Below are 20,672 nucleotides of genomic sequence, written 5' to 3'. Positions count from 1 at the left end.
TCATCTGCATTTATTTTCTTGGCTAACATGCAGAGAAAGGCGTGAGTGGTATGTAAGAACTTCATGAGAAGGCAGTGTTTGAACTGGACTTTGAAGGAATTTGACAACTGTTCAAAGGGGAGAAGCTCATTCCAGAAAGAATGAACAGAACATGCAAAGGGGCTGAGGCTTAAAAGAACAAGACACATTCCCAGAATAGCAAATAGTCCAGTTTGCCTGGAGAGTGATGAGGAGATAAGAAGGCAGAGGCAGGCAGGGGCCTGGTGATGAAGGATCTCAAAGCCAGAGTTGAAATCATCTTACAGAAATTGGGAGTTATTAAAAGTTTTGGGGCAAAATGTGACTTGATTATATCCGGATTTTAGAAAGAACTCTGGGAGCAGTGGGCAGAATGAAGGATGGAAGTGTGGGTGGAAGGATTCAGGAAACATTTCAGGGGTTTCTTGTAGGCTCTCTACCTTTATTTGAAACATCATAAGGTCAGAGAGATCAGAGTGAACTCCTTGCCATTTCTGCTATAGATGTGAAAAATACGATCAGTTCACTAGATCACTGTGGTACAAATAAAGCTAAGGGTTTTATGACAGTATGACAATACACACAGAAGCATATTTCACACTTCTGTGATCTTTGGTAAAATCGAAGGCATAGCATAAAATCGAAGCCAGAGCAGTAAAGGGTGATGCTAATGACGATAAGGCAATGGGACTCAGTCTTCACAGAGACTCATCAGCCCCAGGACAGGAAGAAAGGCTTCTTGAGGGGTGGGGTATAGAGGTAGGATGTGTGTAGGAAAAGGTAGTGGACACTCTGCATATCTACCTGTGAGTAAAAGCATAGCATCTTTGAAAAGAATGCAGATTTTGAAGTCAGACAATTTGTGTGGTGGTTTTAAAATAGGTCCATGAATTTTTTTCAACACTTCTCCCTTCAAAATGCAGCCTAAATCCCTTCCCCTTGAATGTGGGCTGCATACATATGAATGAGTGAATGAATGAATGAATACAATATGGCAGAACTGATGGTGTATAACTTTCAAAACAAGGTCATAAGTGACATTATAGCCTCTTCTTTGCTATCGCTCTTATATTACTCACTCTAAAGGAAGCCAGCTGCCCTGTCACAAGGATACTCAAGCAACCCTATGGTAAGGAACTGAAGCCCTCCTTCCAACAGTCAGTGGGGAACTGAGGCTTACAGTCAATAGCCATGTGAGTGAGCCATCTGGGAAGCAGATCCTATAGCCCCAGTCAAGCCTTCAGATGACTGCAGCCCCAACCAACATCTTGATCGAAACCTCATGAAAGACCCTCAGCCACAACTAACCTAAGCCATTCCTGAGTTCCTGGCCCACAGAAACTACAGGATAACATATTTGTTGTCTTAAGCTGCTAAGTTTTGAGCAACAGATAACTAATACACCTGAGTTCAAATCCAGCCTCCATCACACATAAATTAAATAAGTTTAAGCTTCAGTTTTCTAAACTGTGAAATAAGGATAATGGAACACATATCCCAGAGTTGATGTGAGGATTATGTGAGACAAAAGACTAAGAAAGTATCTCCCTGACCTGCTAGGTATTGCTGATGGTCAAAACACCTGTCCATTTATAATCACAGTAAATAATTGTCAAGTGCAGCTAACCATTGGCACCCAGTTTGATGCAAAAAGAATGAGTGCAGCTTTGGAAGTATGAACTGGATATCAAAAGTGTCATCGTGGCCAGGCATGGTGGCTTACACTTGTAATCCCAGCACTTTGGGAGGCTGAGGCAGCTGGATCAACTCAGGTGTAGAGTTTGAGACCAGCTGGCCAATATGGTGAAAACCCGTCTCTACCAAAAATACAAAAAATTAGCCAGGCATGGTGACGGGCACCTATAATCCCAGCTACTCAGGAAGCTGAGGCAGGAGAATCGCTTGAACTCGGGAGGCAGAGGTTGCAGTGAGCCAATATCATGCCATTGCACTCCAGCTTGGGCAGCAAGAGCAAAACTCTGTCTCAAAACAAAACAAAACAAAACAAAAAAAACAGTGTCATCATTACTAGGGTCCCCCACTGGCCTCCAGACTGACTATGGTTGCCTGGAATTCTGAGAAAATGTTGTAAAAACAGAGGTCTCCGTGACTGTGTTGACTTCAGAGTGACCACTGCTATCATGAAAGGAAGTAACATGATGACTCAAGACCAGCATTTCAAAAGCAATAAATTTTCAAAGAGTTTTGTATGTAAGTTCTCTTACAGTTTCCTTCCAGTTTAATCTCTTTGCAACCACCGTAACAACCAATATCCCATAAGCAGATGTGAAGAGCATCAATTTGGGATTTTATATAGTGGTTTTAGCTTCTTATGACCTCTTGGGAGCATACCTCTGAGTGCTAGGACAGGAATGTGGACACACCTGATGTCTTGGCTCCAGCCCTCCTGAGTGACTGAGAAACACTAACATTACTTAAATACTAATAATATTATCTCAGGATTGACATAACTTAGCATCTGGCATTTGCACCATGGAGTATGCTTTTAAAGGGGAATATTCAAAGGGAATTGCCAAGAAAATGCAGCTTTATTTCTTTCTTTACAACTGATCTAATCTTCCTCACCATCCTCCATCCCTCTAGCTAACAAAGGACAGGAGGTATCGGGGGGAAAGGACAAATCTTAAACTTTACAATCAATAGTATATTGGTCTCTGATGGCTTGATGGTCTCTTCTGAATAACTCAGTTCCTTTTAGATACAATCTTCATCTCTCAGATTTCTTCCCTCTACCTCTGCTTCTCTCTGAGATGGTGTCTGAGTGTCTGGGGGCTCTTGTGCCCTTGTGGCTGAGAAAATAAGGGGGCTTCTGGTCTTGATCTCTGTCACAGAGTGGCCAGCCACACTGTCTCATCCCCTGGGAGGATGGCGGTCATGTTGACGCCTCCTTGAAATCCAGGGTTCAAGCCACGCACACTCTGGGCCTTCATCCTCATGCCATGCATTGGAGTGTCCTCTGTACCTCCTGAGCTTCTGGTTCCCTGCACAGCACACACAGCACTCACAGGCCATGGGGGCCCAGGGTACCTCCCCAGGCTCATCTATCAGGGCTCACTCACAGCCGAAGCTATACCTTCTTTCCTAGTCTACAGTGGCCTGTCTCTGAGCCAGAGACTGGGCTATGCCTTCAGAACTAAATCATCCCTCTGACAGTGCCCAGGGGAATGGTGCCCCCGGTTTCATCTTCTTAAGCTCTCCAATCTCTATGAATCTTTCTTCAGCATTGTCAGGTTAGGTACATGTCCCTGAAAGGGCACAAAGACTCTGGCATGTGATCTCCTTGCTCCCCCTCCATCCCTCTCCTCTCCACCCTTCTCCAGGATGGAAGAGATGAGCTTCAGCTTCTTTTCTCACTGGCAAAGCCTTCCCCTACATCAAATCCTCTTCTTCCTGGGCACTAGCCTGATTGAAGAAGAGGAACCCCTTCCATACTACCAAAGAAACTCTATGAGCTGACCCACTAGGCCTGGCTGTCTTAATACACAAACTCTGAGACAATTCAAACTAGGAATTACTGTATTCATTCATTCGTTTTCATGCTGCTGATAAAGACATACCTGAGACTGCAATTTACCAAAGAAAGAGGTTTAACTGGACTTACAGTTTCATGTGGCTGGGAAAGCCTCACAATCATGGTGGAAGGCAAGGAGAAGCAAGGCATGTCTTACATGGATGGCAGCAGGTAAAGAGAGAGAGCTTGTGCGGGGGAACCCCTCTTTTTAAAACCATGAGATCTTGTGAGACTTATTCACTATTATGAGAACAGCATGGAAAGACTTGCCCCCATGATTCAATTACCTCCCACCGGGTCCCTCCCACAACATGTGGGAATTCAAGAGGAGATTTGGGTGGGGACACAGCCAAACCTTATCAATTACTAAGGACAAAAATACAATACTTAATAATAAAAAAATCACCTCATTATGCAAATTATGGAATAATCCATTTGGGAAACTGAGGCCTGCATGTTTCCTAACATGCAGAGACCTGACTGTGCTACAGACATATGGACCCATCAAGACCCACAATAATTTGAACAGCAGCGAGGGGAAAATGTGTGGAAGGCCAGAACATAACTCTCACATGCCTAAGTTATCTTTGTTTTTAGCACCCCCCAAAATAAGGACATGAACCCACATGTTCTGATATAAGGGAGTGAAGTTTCAACTAGTGATTTCTTTCCTTTTTTTTTTTTTTTTGAGACAGAGTCTGGCTCTGTAGCCCAGGCTGGAGTGCAGTGGTGCAATCTCGGCTCCCTGCAACCTCTGCCACCCGGGTCAAGCGATTCTCCTGCCTCAGCCTCCTGAGTAGCTGGGACTACAGGCAAGTGCCACCACGTCCGGCTAGTTTTTTTGTATTTTTAGTACAGACAGGTTTTCACTGTGTTAGTCAGGATGGTCTTGATCTCCTGACATTGTGATCCGTCCGCCTCGGCCTCCCAAAGTGCTGGGATTACAGATCTGAGCCACCGTGCCTGGCCCACAGTTATTTCTTTCTTTTCTTTTTTTTTTTTTTTTTTTTTTGAGACAGAGTCTCACTCTGTCGCCCAGTCTGTAGTGCAGTGGTGCTATCTCGGCTCACTGCAAGCTCCGCCTCCCAGGTTCACGCCATTCTCCTGCCTCAGCCTCCTGAGTAGCTGGGACTACAGGCGCCCGCCACCATGCCCAGCTAATTTTTTGTATTTTTAGTAGAGATGGGGTTTCACCATGTTAGCCAGGATGGTCTCCATCTCCTGATCTCATGATCTGCCTGCCTCGGTCTCCCAAAGTGCTGGGATTACAGGTGTGAGTCACCGCGCCCGGCCCCACATAGTGATTTCTAATAAGATAGAGTAACAATCCCAAAACACTTTCCCAGTGCACACTGTGAACATCCCACATACCTGCTCACACACACCTGGTCCTAGCCTTCGGAATGGCCAGCAGAGCACTTCCATCCTTCCTTTGGCCTTAAGCAGTGGGTCTCTGCAGGCAGAACAACAGCTCTGCTTCTTAGCCCTAACAACGTAAAGGGCAGTTTCTCAGAGACAAAAGGGAAGAGACTGCTGTTACCCCAAACGCCCATGGACCGTCCTTGCTTATCTCCATTCCCGAGTAGTGCCCTCATTTCCATTCCGTTTGTGATGCCCATCAGACATGCAACTTGGGTGGCAATCAAGCCCAATCTTTCTTGTATGCTTGCAGTCCAGCAGGTGGCTGGGGGCACAGCCTCCCTCTACATTTTGGAAGAGCAAAGGGGTATCTTCTTTAGACTGAACAATGGCTGAGTAGCAAGGGATCATCTGGAATGTCAGCCTCTCGTACCCAGAAACCATCAAACCAAGCCACAATTAGACCGGGTCAGATGCAACACCAAGGACCAAGGCCAGTACCTTGCAGCCTCTGAGCCTCTTTCCTGCCTGCGCTTCAGAGGGATCCAGGATGCCTGGATGGCAATGGCCACAAAGAAAACCTTGTTCATTCCAAGGATGTGATGACAGGGTGACCTGGGATGGCAGCCAAGCAGCTAGGACCCTCCGTATGGCTCATAAATGTAATTTTCCTGTGGTAGCAGAGGTTCTTTTAGTTAAAGGTAATTCATCTCTTCTTGAAGTGACAGGTGGTTGGAACAATTTCTTTTACTTTTAGCAAACCTACACAAGGTACAAGAAGCCTCATGCACAGAAGGAAGGAATTAGTCACATGCAACAATTGGGACCTAATTTCTTAGCTGCCAAATAGGACTGAGGAAAAGAAGCTTGAGCTTTTTGAAGAATCTCTTTTATGCTTCCAGGAAACAGATCTCCAATCAAGTTTATTGTTTTCAGTTGTAAGTGACAGACAATCCAGAATAAACTCATTAAGACAAAAAAGAAAATTGATTGCCATATAACCAAAGAGTCTGAATCAAGCATCAGGCATGGGCTGATCAAGGGTTTGAATTATGTCACCAGCAACTGCTCTGTCTCTCTCTTCATGTCTTCATTTTTCTCTCTGTGTGGGTTTCTTTCTCACTTGAGCACTTCCCTTGTGGCTGACAAATGACCACCAGAAGCTCCTGGGGCCATATACTTCTAGGCTCAAATCCAGTGGGCTGGAGGAAATACTTCCCCATCTTTGTCCTGACATTCACAGCAAAATCATGATGCTCTCTCTGATGGGACAAGCTTCGGTCAGGAGACATCCATGAGTCAATCACGAAGGCCCAGATAATGCAACATACTAACTGGTATTAGGCTGGGTTGTATGCTGCATCCTGGCACGTGACTGAGACCGAGGGAGGGGCAACGCATAAACAGAATTGAAACTGTTGCCAGGAGACCAGGCAGGAGCGGGTGTGTGGGTGCTGAAGAGGAAAACAACCATTATCCTCTACAATTACTAACATTTAATGAGCTCCAGCTGTGTGCAGAGGGCTTTCCATGCCATCTCGCATTTATCCTGTCAACAGCACTGTCCCTATTTTATAGAAAACACAACCGAGGGTCAATGCAACTAAAGGACCTGCCCCCACGTCAGCCAGCTCATGAGTGGCAAAGGCAGGATTTGAAACTGGGATCCTCAGTCTGTATTTTTCACAGTCACAACCTCCATGCAGCCTTTCTTGAGCTCACTCACGAAGACTGCCAGGGAGGCCCTGAGCCATAATCCACCCACAATGGGCTCAGCCCGTGGCCACGCCTAACTCTGACACTGCGATTATATGACAATAAACGTGTGCTTGTTGGCTGAATATGTATGGTCTGGAATTTCTGTCACTGGAAATGGAAAGACCCCTAATGAATAAAGCAATCACCGTTAGTACACCTGGTCTATTTTCAGAACGTGAACTTTTCCTGACTCCCTAAGCACTCAGCTTCTGCAAAGAGCAAAGAGTCCATCTATCCCTGGCATCTCGACACCCCCAGCTGTGGACATGTCGGCAAGTTCAAACTCATCTTCAGAAATAATCGTTCCTTTTCCAAGTGAATCACTTCCACCCCCATCCCCAACTCCTTCCCACTAATCACAGTCAAGATGGTGCTGCTGATTTCAGCTGTTCCTCCACTGAATCAGGAAGCTTCTTATCTTATCTGAACCAGATACAGCCCCTCCAGGGAGCAGTCAGGCCTCGCAAGGCGGAACATCTGCAAAAAACACCCAGTGTTGAGTGCCCCAACGCATCTGTCTTCATGATGAGCTGACAGAGAGAAATCAGTGCAGGAATAAAGATAAGCTTCCAGGTGAGCGGTGGGAGCGGATGACAGCGGGCAGTGCTGTTTCAAATGTCCGAAATGTAGGTTGTCAAAGCCAAGGAGAGAAACTCAAGCCCCGAATTCAGCTGTTGCGCCTGTGTCTGAAACAAGAGAGACCTGTCCTGCGGTTTCTCTTGGCTGCTCTTCCTGTCCCTTCGGAGGTCAAAGCTTCCCCTGATGGCTCCTTCCCCACCCAGCATCCAGCACAGCTGCCCTTTGCAGGTGTTTCGAGGGAAGCAATGCTTTCTACGTATTTCCATTGTGCTCTGACAAACACATTCCCCCTTCGAACTCATTATCTGCCCTCACCACCTGCCTCCACCTCCATCAGAGTCTGTCTTTTGCTGAATGGCTTTAGGCAGGCTAAAAATACCAAAATTTTGGTTCCCCACACTGTTGTCTGATCAGTGTCTAAACCAGAGGTTCGCAGCCTGAGCGGTACATTAGATTCACCTGTGAGTTTTGTTTGTAATACAGATGCCTGCCCCACCCCCTTCATCTCTGCCAGGATCAACTTTTTCAACTATGACCAGCTCAGAACACTCCTCTCAATGTACAAAACAACCCACACGCTCGCTATGTGGGAGGTACTCTGATATTTTCTACACTTCTCTCTGTCTTTGTGATGCTGATCACGATCTGCTAAGAGCTCATGCAGATTAGAAAAAACTTATCTGAGATATGAATTGGTGTCATTCTCTCTGTATTTCTTCTCTCTATCCCAGTTTCAGGCCCTTAATCCTTTTCTTTCTTGTCTTTTTCTTCTTGTGCAATTCCCTGTCTTAGAGACACTTTTTATTTTTTTATTTTTTATTTTGGCTGGTCAGAATACAGAAACTGCCTGAAGTCAAAGGTCTTTCCAGACTTTTGTAAAATCCTCAACTGTTTGATGAGGTTGTGCTTGATACTTCTGACAGGGAAAGAAAGAACGGCTTTGGGAAGTGACAAGAGGTTTGGGGCCGGTTTCTACCAGACTGGAAATAGGAAAGCCCTTGGAGATTCTGGAGTAGCTGGGAGCTGTGTCCCATGTGCTAGGCGTGTCCTGGAGAGGGCTCCTCCACCCCTGCTCCTCCTCCTGCGTGCTGTACTTGCAAAGTTGGATGCTAACATTTCCCAGCCGTGGCAAAAATTCTCAGCCCCCAAGGGAATCAGAAAGCTGCTGGACTTCCAGGGACCACACTGGGAAATGAGGATTCTGTGACAATTCCCGTAATGACCTAGAAATTAAACACCTAGCCTATTTTCCAGGTGCCCCTTAAACTCCTGAAATCTTCATGGAGCCCAAGAAATGGGGAGGAGGAGGAGCCTGTCGATGAATGAAGCGGACTCTCCCACCCTCTCGGTGAGATATGGACTCAGTCAGACTTAGGTGGATTTAGAATAAAATGAAGAATTGTAATATTCCTTTTATTCCTGCATTTGTGAATTAAGAGTCGCATCCAATTTTACTTCCACTGGTTCCTGCTCTTCATCCTCTCCCTGCCATCCGCACTGCCCCTGCTCTGATTCACACCAGACTAGATTCACTGTTCTCTCCCATTTTATAAATAGGAAAGCAAGGCCCACTGGGATAAAGGACTTGGTACAGCCACTCTGCAAGCTGATAGCCAAGTTGGTCCTTCAAGTCCAGCTTCCACAATAGCCCACACTGGAGGTGAGAGACCAAGCCAGAAATGCTGTAAAGGGAGAAAAACAGGTTCCTGCTGCTCAGAGTGGCTCCCCAGGCACTTCCCACAGTGCCCATGCAGGCACAGCCAGGTCAAAAGCCCAATGGCCTGCAGTCCACCTTACCCTGCCTCACCCTGCCTGGAAGCAGCCCTGTTACATAGAATGGTGTCACCTGCTCCCCAAAGGCCTCCGCCAAGGCAGAAAGCCCTGTGGGTCCAAGAATCCCAGCATCGTTTTGGGCAGGCAAAAGTTTCAGCATGTGTGATTTGGAGCAGGAACAGAGCAGGAGATGGCCCAGTGTTCTCTGCAAACATCAGCCTCACTGAGCAGGATCAGAGCTTAAGCCCGATACACAGATTTCATAAGGTGTTTAAAACCAACTCAGCATCATCAACATTACACCTTCGCGCCAATCCCAATTTCCTAGAAAATCTGTCCCTTAGTGTAGGTCTGTCACTGCAACCTCCACCTCCCGGGTTCAAGTGATTCTCCTGCCTCAGCCTCCCTAGTAGCTGGGATTACAAGCATGTGCCACCACGCCTGAATAATTTTTTCAATTTTTAGTAGAGATGGGTTTTTGCGACGTTGGCCAGGCTGGTCTCAAACTTCTAACCTCAAGTGATCTGCCCACCTCGGCCTCCCAAAGTGCTGGGATTACAGGCATAAGCCACCACGCCTGGCCCATTTCTTTTATTTATTTAAAGCGGTGGAATATACCTAACATAAAATTTACCATTATGACCATTTTTAAGTGTACAGTTCTCTGGTATTAAGTACATTCACGCTGCTGTGCTACCCTCACCACCATCTGTCTCCAGAATGCTTTTCATCTTGCCAAATTGAAACTCTGTACCTATTAAACAATCACTCCCCATCCTCTCTCCCCTTTGACAACCACCTTTCTACTTTTTGTCTCTGAATTTAACTACTCTAGAGACCGCATGTAAGTGGAATCATACAGTATTTGTCCTTTTGTGAATAGCTTATTTCACTTAGCATGGCATGCTCAAGTTTCATCCATGTTGTATAGCACGAGTCAAAATTTTTTTCCTTTATTTTTCCTTTTTTTTTTTTTTTGAGACGGAGTTTCACTCTTGTTGCCCAAGTCGGAGTGCAGTGGCTTGATCTTGGCTCACTGCAACCTCCATCTCCCAGGTTCAAGCGATTCTCCTGCCTCAGCCTCCCGAGTAGCTGGGATTGCAGGCGCCCACCACCACACCCAGCTAATTTTTTGTATTTTTAGTAGAAATGGGGTTTTACCATGTTAGCCAGGCTGGTCTCGAACTCCTGACCTCAGGTGATCCACCCGCCTCGGCCTCCCAAAGTGCTGGGACTACAGGCGTGAGTCACCGTGCCCGGCCAAAATTTCTTTCCTCTGTATGGCTGAATAATATTCCAGTTTATGCATATATCTTATTTTGTTTAGCCATTCATCTGTCAGTGGACACAGGTTACTTCCACCTTGTGGCTATTGTGAATAACGTCACAATGAACATGGGTGTGCAAATATCTCCTCGAGACCCCACTCGCAGTGCTCTCAGTCATACACCCAGAAGGGGAATCGGTGGATCACGTGGTAATTCTATTTTTAATTTTTCAGTGAACCATTATACTGTTTTCCTTAGTGGCTGAAAGTGCATTTCTTGGGGAATTTTCCAATATTTCAAATGAATCTTTAGAATAAAGCTGACTTTCATTTGATTCAGAAAGGGTTTGATTTCTTCATTCCTAGAAGGTAACCTGAAACTGCATAAAATATTTACACAGAATATTATAAATTATGCTTCGCCCAAGCTGGCTGCCTCTGAATGAGACACCAGGTTCCTACTGCATCCCTGGCCTCAGTGTGGGTCATTCAGTCTAATCTTAGCGGAGAGCCAGTCCTCTGGGACACAGTCACACCTCTCAGCCACCCCGAGCCCTGGACAATGGTGTCTTAGTCTTCAGATCACTGAGCATGAAGGTGAAGAGGGTTAGTTATGGTCCCGGGCTGTGATTGGCAGCTCCCTCAGGAGAATACAGAGTTGGGGATGGGCAATTTCCCCCAAATGCTGTTGACAGAAGAAGGGAGGAGGATATTGGGTGGGCCATAACCAGATATTCACTACATTTGTCTTTGGCTTACCACTTTACATGCATGCACATGCATGTGCACACACACACACACACACAGCAATTTTTACTAATATTAAGATCTTGGAGCCAGGTGCGGTGGCTCACTCCTGTAATCCCAGCACTTTGGGAGGCCAAGGCAGGTGGTTCACCTGAGGTTGGGAGTTCGAGACCAGCCTGGCCAACATGGTGAAACCCCCGTCTCTACTAAAAATACAAAAAATTAGCCGGGCGTGGTGGCACATGCCTGTAGTCTCAGCTACTCAGGAGGCTGAGGCAGGAGAATCTGTTGAACCCAGAAGGCAGAGGTTGCAGAACCAAGGTCATGCCATTGCACTCCAGCCTGGGCAACAAGAGTGAGACTCCATCTCAAAATTTAAAAAAAAAAAAAAGATCTTGGAGGAACTGCATTTAAATAACCACTTCATGGTTGGCCAAAAACACAATACCTCCCTCCCTCCTTTAAAAGATGAAAACCCAATGCTGTGTCCAGCTTTAAAATGTAGGATCTGGCCAGGCACAGAAGCCCACACCTATAATCCCAGTACTTTGGCAGGCAGAGCCGGCCAGATCACTTGAAGTCAGGAGTTCGACACCAGCCTGGCCAACATGGCGAAACCCTGTCTCTACTAAAAATACAAAAATTAGCCAGGCATAGCAGCAGGCATGTGTAGTCTAAGCTATTCGGGAAACTGAGGCAGGAGAATCACTTGAACCCAAGACGCAGATGTTGCAGTGAGCTGAGATGGCGCCACAGCACTCCAGCCTGGATGATAGAGCAAGACTCTGTCTCAAAAAATAAAATAAAGTCTAGGATCTCTGGAAAATGTCCCTTCTTTTTCAGGTTTTATCATAATCCTTCTGTTTCGATACTCTGCCACCTCTGAACACAATAGGAAGTTTCACTACATTTATATACCTTACAGATATGAATAAGAAGAGAAAAGATACATCTTAACATTTTAGCAGAAAACAAATAAAAAAATACAAGTAAAGGCCATAGCCTTCATTTCTGCCTTAAGTCACATGACAAAGCTCATATTTACGACTTTCTCGCCTATGCTCATCCTTCCTAATTCCCCTCGCTTATGTGCCTTAGTTGACCAGGGTTCCTCACCTGCTAAATCAATACAAATATTCCATCCTTCGGTGTCTTCTCCTTTGCTGATCTGCCTGCGGCACCCGTTAACTTTATCCCTGGGTATAGTGGCAGAAAGAGGGGGGTTTCCATTTGAGCCTCATTTGCAGAGCAAAATCCCTCAATCCGTCCTTCCACAGAGCAATCAACATAGGAGACACCAAATTCCCCTCTAATGATAACCAGGGGACAATCTGGGGTTCCAATGGAATGGAATTTGATTGTGATTTTTGCTGGAAGCAACTCTCCCTCAGGAACTAAAACTTATCTATATATGAGGGAAGTGAAGGCATACGATGAAGGAGGACCCTTGGTGGGGACACCCCCTCTACACTATATATTGGGTGTTGGTTCAGAATATATTTCACACCCTGCAAGACAGCATCCCAAGGTTATGAGCTATCATCTCCAGCTGGGACTGTTATTCCAGCTGGTTTTTCAACAGACCATTCAAATCTTTTTAGAGGCAGCTTCTTGTTGAAAATGGGGTACAGTGAGACTCGTAGGCCTCAGTCCATGGACCCCTGTCTTTCATTGTAATATAACTCTTTAAATGGAAGGTGATCTGTACAAGATGCTATGTACTACAAAAGTCATTCACGGGCCAGGTGCGGTGGCTCACACTTGTAATCCCAGCACTTTGAGAGACCGAGGTGGGTGGATCACCTGAGGTCAGGAGTTTGAGAACAGCCTAACCAACGTGGAGAAACCTCATCTCTACTAAAAATACAAAATTAGCCAGGTATGGTGGTGCATGCCTGTAATCTCAGCTACTCGGGAGGCTGAGGCAGGAGAATCGCTTGAACCCGGGAGGCAGAGGTTGCAATGAGCTGAGATTGCGCCACTGCACTCCAACCTAGGCAACAAGAGGGAAACTCCACCTAAAAAAAAAAAAAAAGCCATTCACTAAGTTCATAAGTGGTGGTTATGGCCAGCAAAGGCGTGGAGGCAGAGAAAAACAAGCCCAAATTGCAAATCGGTGTGTATTCCGGGGAGGTCCCATTGTAGCCGCTTCCATAATGAAAACTGCTCACTAGGGAAGCAGGCTGCCACCACGTGGCTGGCTGGTCCCGTCAGAACATGGTACAACTTTGGGCTGTACCCAGATCTCTACTCTACTCCCAGATCTGCCATCTGTGGATCCACTTCTCTGTGCCTTCAATTTTCTTTCACCTTTTAAATGGGAATGATAATAGAATCTACTAAGGATTAAATGAGTTGAATGAACAGGGCCAGGCGCGAGTGGACTCTGAAAGCATTGTATACCATTATTATGACCATACCAGACATTTTCCGTGGGTCTCCCACACTTCTGCAGGCCTTCTGAGCAGAGACATTGACAGCTTTTGTACCACACTATCTTTTCAAGGATGCTTGTACAGCAAACAGCCTTAGAAGATATAGCATCTCCCTCCAGAAAAGAGGGAAGATTTGATCACTGTCCGGGCTAATAAAAAGAATGTTTCCCTCTGAGGAAAAGGATGAAGCAGGTTTGCTTGCAGCTCATTACAAAACATTGGAGTTTCCTAAGCTTGGGTTCCTTCTCTGAGACACAAACCTACTGCATATGCAGCGTCCAGCTGGGCCATTTTGCATCACCTCATGGAACTTGGGGATAAGGACAGCTGATGCAAACATGAAGCTCAAGCTGTCTGCTGTGCCTGCTGTGAGCAATAGTCTTTTTTCTCTGATCCAGGAGTCTCATGTCTTCTGCCAGCATTTATGAAACTGTAACAAACTGAATAGCTTGAAGGGTAAGATCTCAGACCTTTCAAAGTTCTTTAGAACCAGAGGCATCAAGTTAGCTGCTACTGCTGGCAAATCAGAATCGATAGCAGTGATTTCCAGAACTCGTTTGCCCCACATTGCTGAACCCATTCATAGGCCCTATGCAGGTCTTCAGGGATACCTTATCCAAGACCTATTTGAGAAGTTTTGTTTCCACATGCAGCACTTCTCTTTGATGGAGTGTTGTTGGGAAAAGCTAACCTCATGGCTAAATCAATCAATAACCCCTAAATAGCTCAGATTGTATGGTTATCTACCTTCCCTGACTAGACATTCAGCTTCCGTTTCACAAAAGAAGTTTAAGTACTTGCTAATGCTCCAACATTTAAGGAGCTTCACTGTGATTTTTCAAATCAGGGCTTATCCAAGTCACCATAGAGTATCCCAAAAGGCCAAATGACAAAGTATTTAATACCTTAGCTCCAGCCTGGAACAGCTGGAGAACTGTTAGGGAGATGAACACCTCTCCGTCCCCACCCTACTCTCAAGATATTCACATTTAATCCCCAGAACCTGTGAATACATTAGTTACACGCCAGAGGGGAATTAAGGAAGCAGACGGAATTAAGATTGCTAATCAACCGACCTCAAAATAGGAAGATCATCCAGGTGAGCCCAATATAATCACAAGGATCCTTGCATATGGAAAAGGAAGGCAAAAGAGAAGAGGCAGGGTGAGGTGAGGTGACGTCGAGGTGAGGTGGGAGGTGAGAGGTGACAGGTGATAGGTGAGAGGTGAGGTGAGGTCGAGGTGAGAGGTGAGAGGTGAGGTGAGGTGATCAAGATTCGACTGGTTATTGCTGGCTTTGAAGATGGAAGGGAGCCACAAGCCAGAATATGGGAAGTTTCCAGGACTGGAAAAGGGCAAGAAAACAGATTCTCACCTAGAGCCTTCAGAAAGGAACACAGCTCTGCCCAGACCTTTATTTTCGCCCCTGGAGGCTTAGGTCAGACTTCTGACCTACAGAGCTGTGTGGTAACAAATATGTGTTGCTTTAAGCCAATGAGTTTATGGTAATTCGATACAGCAACGACAGAAAACTAAAGCAAGAACTTCTTCATGCTCTGGGGTCTATTCAAAGCTGGTAGTAAAGACCAATAAACAGGTCAAGACAGGGCAGTTAATGTGGGTATGATGATGTCTCCAGACCCTCCAAGATTTGCTCCTGCTGTTAGTGGATGCCATCTGAAATCCTTTCCTTCACATGAAGTCTGGTGAGACATGATAAGGCAGCGACAGCAATCTCCACCCCTGAGTTTGGTTTTTGCAGTCTCAACCCTGTGGCTACAAGTGGAGTAAGACTCTTACTATAGTCACATGATTTTCCATTATTGGTTGTCAGTTAACCTGGGGGGGGAGGGTGTGTGTGTGTGTGTTTGTCAAGCCATAGAAGCTCCTCTAACTTAAGGCAAAAAGGAATCTATTGGAAAGATGCTGTGTGGCTGATAGACAGATGCAGAGTTGAACTATAAGGCGTCCATAGGGACAGGAGCTACCTCCACTTATTTGAACAACAAATTCCTCCACGTTTCCTTCACACTCACCTCACAGGCCTATTATGAGGATCAAATCAGAGCCTGGAGTGGAGAGAAAGGTGTCAGAGAGATGGTGAAACCCTGTGTACCAAGGTTTCTCTTGCTATCACCTTCATTCAGACCTTTCGTTAATAGTTCAATTATTGTGGAAGACAGTGTGGTGATTCCTCAAGGATCTAGAACCAGAAATACCATTTCACTCAGCAATCCCATTACTGGGTATATACCCAAGGGATTATAAATCATTCTACTATAAAGACACATGCACATGTATGTTTATTGCAGCACTATTTACAATAGCAAAGATGTGGAACCAACCCAAATGTCCATCAATGATAGACTGGATAAAGAAAATGTGGCACATATACACCATGGAATATTATGCAACCATAAAAAAGAATTAATTTATGTCCTTTGTAGGGACATGGATGAAGCTGGAAGCCATCATTCTCAGCAAACTAACACAGGAACAGAAAACCAAACACCGCATGTTCTCACTCATAAGTGAGAGTTGAACAGTGAGAACACATGGACACAGGGAGGGGAACATCACACACTGAGACCTGTAGGGGGTGTGGGGCAAGGGGAGGGAGAGCATCAGGACAAATACCTAATGCATGCGGGGCTTAAAACCTAGATGACAGGTTGATGGGTGCAGCAAACCACCATGGCACATGTATACCTATGTAACAAACCTGCACGTTCTGCACGTGTATCCCAGAACTTAAAATTTAAAAAAAAAAAAAAAAGTTGACATGGCGGTATCCTTGTGGATAGACCTTGGGAATTCAAACGGAGGCTCAGAGCTCACATTTTCCAAGAAGCCCCACCAGACTCAGATCTCTCCTTCCCTCTGCCAGCACCCTCTCCACCCCCAGTCCCCCACCCCCAAAAGAGCCACACAGACTTCCCTAGTGCCCTGGACCTTTGGCCTAATGATCAGAAAAGTATTTTTCCCAGCCAAGTATTCTTCAAACTAGTGGGACCAAGACCAAGAGTGGGGTAAGGCCCCAAGGTAAAGACTGGCCACCGAGGCAGCCATCAGTACATTCAAAGAAGGTCACCAAGAGAAACTGAGGCAGGATAGACATGAAGGAGAAACACCAGATTTGCTACTTTCTTACAACTTCCTCAAACACAGCGCTCAGCTAGCCATTGAGGGTTTCAATAAGCCTGCTCTGTGCCGAGCTCTGCAGGCATCATCTCATCTAAGGCTGTAGCAGCTCTATGAGGTACAAGGCCTATATCAGAGATGATAACCAGTTTCAGAGAGAAGGCACTTCCCCAAGTGCACACCGCTTGCAAACGTCAGAGCTGGAATTGGAAACGTCACCGTGCTAGTCCTGATGGTACAGGACACCTCAGCCACCAGGGCACTATTTCTTGGCACACTTCCCCCACCGGCCTGTGGCTTTCTCTAATGCCCTCCTCTCTCCCCCGGGACAGAGAGCTCCCAGCCCAGGTGTCAATGCCCCCAAGCGAGGCAAATTGCAGTTGTTGCTAATTAGCAGGCATTTAATATCAAGGAGTCACTAATGCACCTGAAGTCGCTTGACAACAAATAAAGTACTGAACCCAGGGCAGGACCGGCCTCCCTGTGAGGCTGAAGCCGCCTTGCCTGCCATCTCGCCCACCTGTTAGCAGGCCAGGGTTTTCTTCTCTTTGCCCTTTCTATCCACTGAGACATGCAGGAGGGAAAAAAAGGCCCTCTCTGTCCTCTGGCATTCATCTTCTTTGCCTGAGGCAGGTCTGCAATGTCAAGGGCTAATTCCACGTGGATAAATCCTGATACGTGAATTGGCCCCAGCTTTAGGCTGAGCCATGATCCAGGTCCCACAAAACTCAGTTTGTGCCTCCCCAGTATGCCTGTAACAGGGCCAGGGCTATCTTTTCCCTGTTTTCACTGCCCCTCCCTCAGGTGGGCTAGTTGGATGGTGTAAGAGGCAGCTCAGAGGCACAAGAGGAGCTTTCCTGGGCTCAAAGCCCTCACCTGCAGGTAACCCCAGTCCAAGAGAACCCTGCCTTCCCTCCTGACTCTTCTAGTCCTCATGCCGTCTTCTCTGAATGCCAGTGGCAACCAAGGAGCACCAGACAGCTCCTGGTTAACTCATGCCCCACAGGAAGTGTGAAAGTTCTTCCTAGCACACAAAAAGAAACTGAAGGAATTTTCTCTGAAGTTTCTGAGTGCCTAAACCCACTAAGGTCTTCTTCAACTGGGGAAATCTAGAGGTTTGACATCCCATTGAAAATGTATCTTGAGGCCGGTCGTGGTGGCTTATACCTGTAATCCTGGCACTTTGGGAGGCCAAGGTGGGCAGATCAGTTGAGGTCAGGAGTTTGATACCAGCCTGGCCAACATGGGGAAACCCTGTTTCTACTAAAAATACAAAAAAATTAGCCAAGTGTGGTGGCGCATGCCAGTGAGCCCAGCTACTTGAGAGTCCAAGGCAGGAGAATCGCTTGAACCCGGGAGGCGGAGGTTGCAGTGAGCCAAGATTGCACCATTACACTTCAGCCTAGGCAACAAGAGCAAAACTCCATCTCAAAAAAAAATAAAGGTTAATATTGTCAATTTTATGTTTTGTGTATTTGACTACGACTAAAAAAACATTTCCTGCATAAATTTCATGAAAAGCCACAGCTGCCAAGTGGCAGAGATGAGCACAGAAACTCTGAGAATGGGGAATCATCTTACACCATCCAACTAGCCCACCTAAGGGAGGGGCAGTGAAAACAGGGGAAAGATAGCCCTGGCCCTGTTACAGGCATACTGGGGAGGCACAAACCGAGTTTTGTGGGGCCAGGGTCATTGCTCCCAGCCCAGAGCAATGAGAAAACACCAGGTGAGGAGTCGGGTCCTGGGCAATGGTCTGGGCCCTCCCAGTTGGCCCACACACCATCCTGGGCCTGTCTTTTTCATTCACTGGTTTTTCTGGGCTCTAAAACCAAACCAACAAATGCCTTCAGATTCTCCGATTCTGGGTGTGTCTCTGTGGTCACAGAACACCATTAAAGATGCCAAGAGCAGGCTCACACAGGGAAGTGTAAACTCTCCCATTCCTGGCCCAGCATCAGATAGAGAGAATGAGCTACTAATTCAGACAGAGGCACCAGGTGCCAAGAGGCGCCCGCAGTACTCCCCGCCTGCAGAGACAATAATGGTTTATGACTCTCAACTCACCGGAAGGTTAGTCAGGTCAAAGCGGCAACTTGAGCGTTTGTTTAAATCTCTGTCCAAGAATTTCTCAACTTGCTGCCGGAAGATAATGAGTTCTGAGCCACGCCAGAGTCAAGCGCTCTGTGGGTTTCACACAATCTCCTCTTTGATGAGAAATCCATGCATATTAATCACTAAAAAGGGGGGAAAAAAAGGAAAAGCACCATCATTCACTCAGAAAATGTTTGCTGAGCACTACTATGTGCTGGACACTGTTCTGGGCCCTGGAGATAAGTAACAGCGGTAAACAGAAGAGACACGACTCTGCCCTCAAGCAGTCTGCATTTTAATGGTGGATCCTCCAAGCTTGGATGGAAGAGTCAGGGAGGAAAATAACACAAGGCAAGGGGATAAAGAGCATAGAGAGTGCCACTCAGAAAAGGCCCACGCCTGTAATCCCATCACTTTGGATGGCCGAGGTGGGAGGTGTCAGACCTCTGAGCCCAAGCCAAGCCATCGCATCCCCTGTGATTTGCACGTATACGCACAGCTGGCCTGAAGTAACTGAAGAATCACAAAAGAAGTGCAAATGCCCTGCCTCGCCTTAACCGATGACATTCCACCACTAAAGAAGTGAAAATGGCCGGTCCTTGCCTTAAGCAATTATACTATCTTGTGAAATTCCTTTTCCTGGCTCATCCTGGCTCAAAAAGCTCCCCCACTGAGCACCTTGTAACCCCTACTCCTGCCTGCCAGAGAACAACCCCCCTTTGACTGTAATTTTCCTTTACCTTCCCAAATCCTATAAAACGGCCCCACCCTCATCTCCCTTCACTGACTCTCTTTTCGGACTCAGCCCGCCTGCACTCAGGTAAAATAAACAGCCATGTTGCTCACACAAAGCCTGTTTGGTGGTCTCTTCACACGGACACGCATGACAGGAGGATCATTTGAGGTCAGGAGTTCAAAACCAGCCTGCCCAAGAGGGTGAAATCCTATCTCTACTAAAAATATAAAAATTAGCCGGGCATGGTGACAGGTGCCTATAATCCCAGCACTTTGGGAGGCTGAGGCAGGCAGATCACTTGAGGCCAGGAGTTCAAAACCAGGCTGGACAACATAGTGAAACCCCATCTCTACTAAAAATACAAAAAGTAGCCAGGTGTGGTGGTGTGTGCCTGTAATCCCAGCTACTCTGGAGGCTGAGGCAGGAGAATCACTTGAACTCAGGAGGTGGAGGTTGCAGTGAGCCAAGATTGTACCACTGCACTCCAGCCTGGGCTACAGAGTGAGAGTCCATCTCAAAAAAAAAAAAAAAAAAGGAAAAAGAAAAGGTAATCAGGAAGGTCTCCTCATCTCATGCAGATATTCATTGCAGCACTCATTACAATAGCAAAGATGTGGAATCAACCCAGGTGTCCATTGACAGTGGACTGGATAAAGAAAATGTCATACATATATATCATGGAATACTATGCAGCCATGAAAAAGAACGAACTCATGTCCTTTGCAGCAACATGGATGCAGCTGGAGGCCATTATCCTAGGCAAATTAACACAGAAACAGAAAACCAAATCCCACAAATTCTCACATAATTGGGAGCTAAACATTGAGTACACATGACACAAAGATGGGAACAACAGATACAGGAGGCTCCAGAAGGGGAGAGGGAGGGATGGGCGCAAGGGCTAAAAAACTTCCTGCTGGGGACTATGTTCACTCTTTGGGTGGCAGGATCAATAGAAGCCAAAACCTCAGTATCACACAATATACCATGTGATGCACATGCACATGTATCCCCTGAATCCAAAATACTACATTTAAAAAATAAAAAAAAAATTTTTTAAATTTAAAGCTATGCATCTACCAAAAAAGTTCTCTTGTCTGAGCCAAAGCCTGAATGACAGGCAGGAGTAACCACGCACAAAGCTGCAGAAGGAATGTGTGGGGTGGAGGAAGCCCAAGGGCACGCACCCCAAGATGGAATCTGGCCTGAGTCCGCATCTTCCTCCAACAGCAGT

General features: G+C 46.3%; 1 protein-coding gene across 5 annotated transcripts in view; it reads right to left on the bottom strand.

Annotated features, from left to right (window-relative positions):
- The window catches only part of LOC105472700 (WSC domain containing 1), a 515,974-nt gene that overhangs the window by 174,204 nt on the left and 321,098 nt on the right, over nt 1–20,672 (bottom strand). For 4 of the 5 annotated variants that reach the window (XM_071082227.1, XM_071082226.1, XM_071082225.1 and 1 more), the window contains one exon: nt 18,676–18,845. The exons of the other annotated variant lie outside the window; for it this stretch is intronic. The gene's annotated coding sequence lies outside the window, so the exon portion shown is untranslated. The remainder of the gene's footprint in view (nt 1–18,675; nt 18,846–20,672) is intronic. 5 annotated transcript variants of the gene reach the window in all.

Source organism: Macaca nemestrina, chromosome 17 (assembly GCF_043159975.1).
Source record: "Macaca nemestrina isolate mMacNem1 chromosome 17, mMacNem.hap1, whole genome shotgun sequence".
Taxonomy (NCBI): domain Eukaryota; kingdom Metazoa; phylum Chordata; class Mammalia; order Primates; family Cercopithecidae; genus Macaca; species Macaca nemestrina.
Note: the sequence above shows the minus strand (reverse complement) of the source record. Positions and strands in the feature narration are given on the sequence as shown.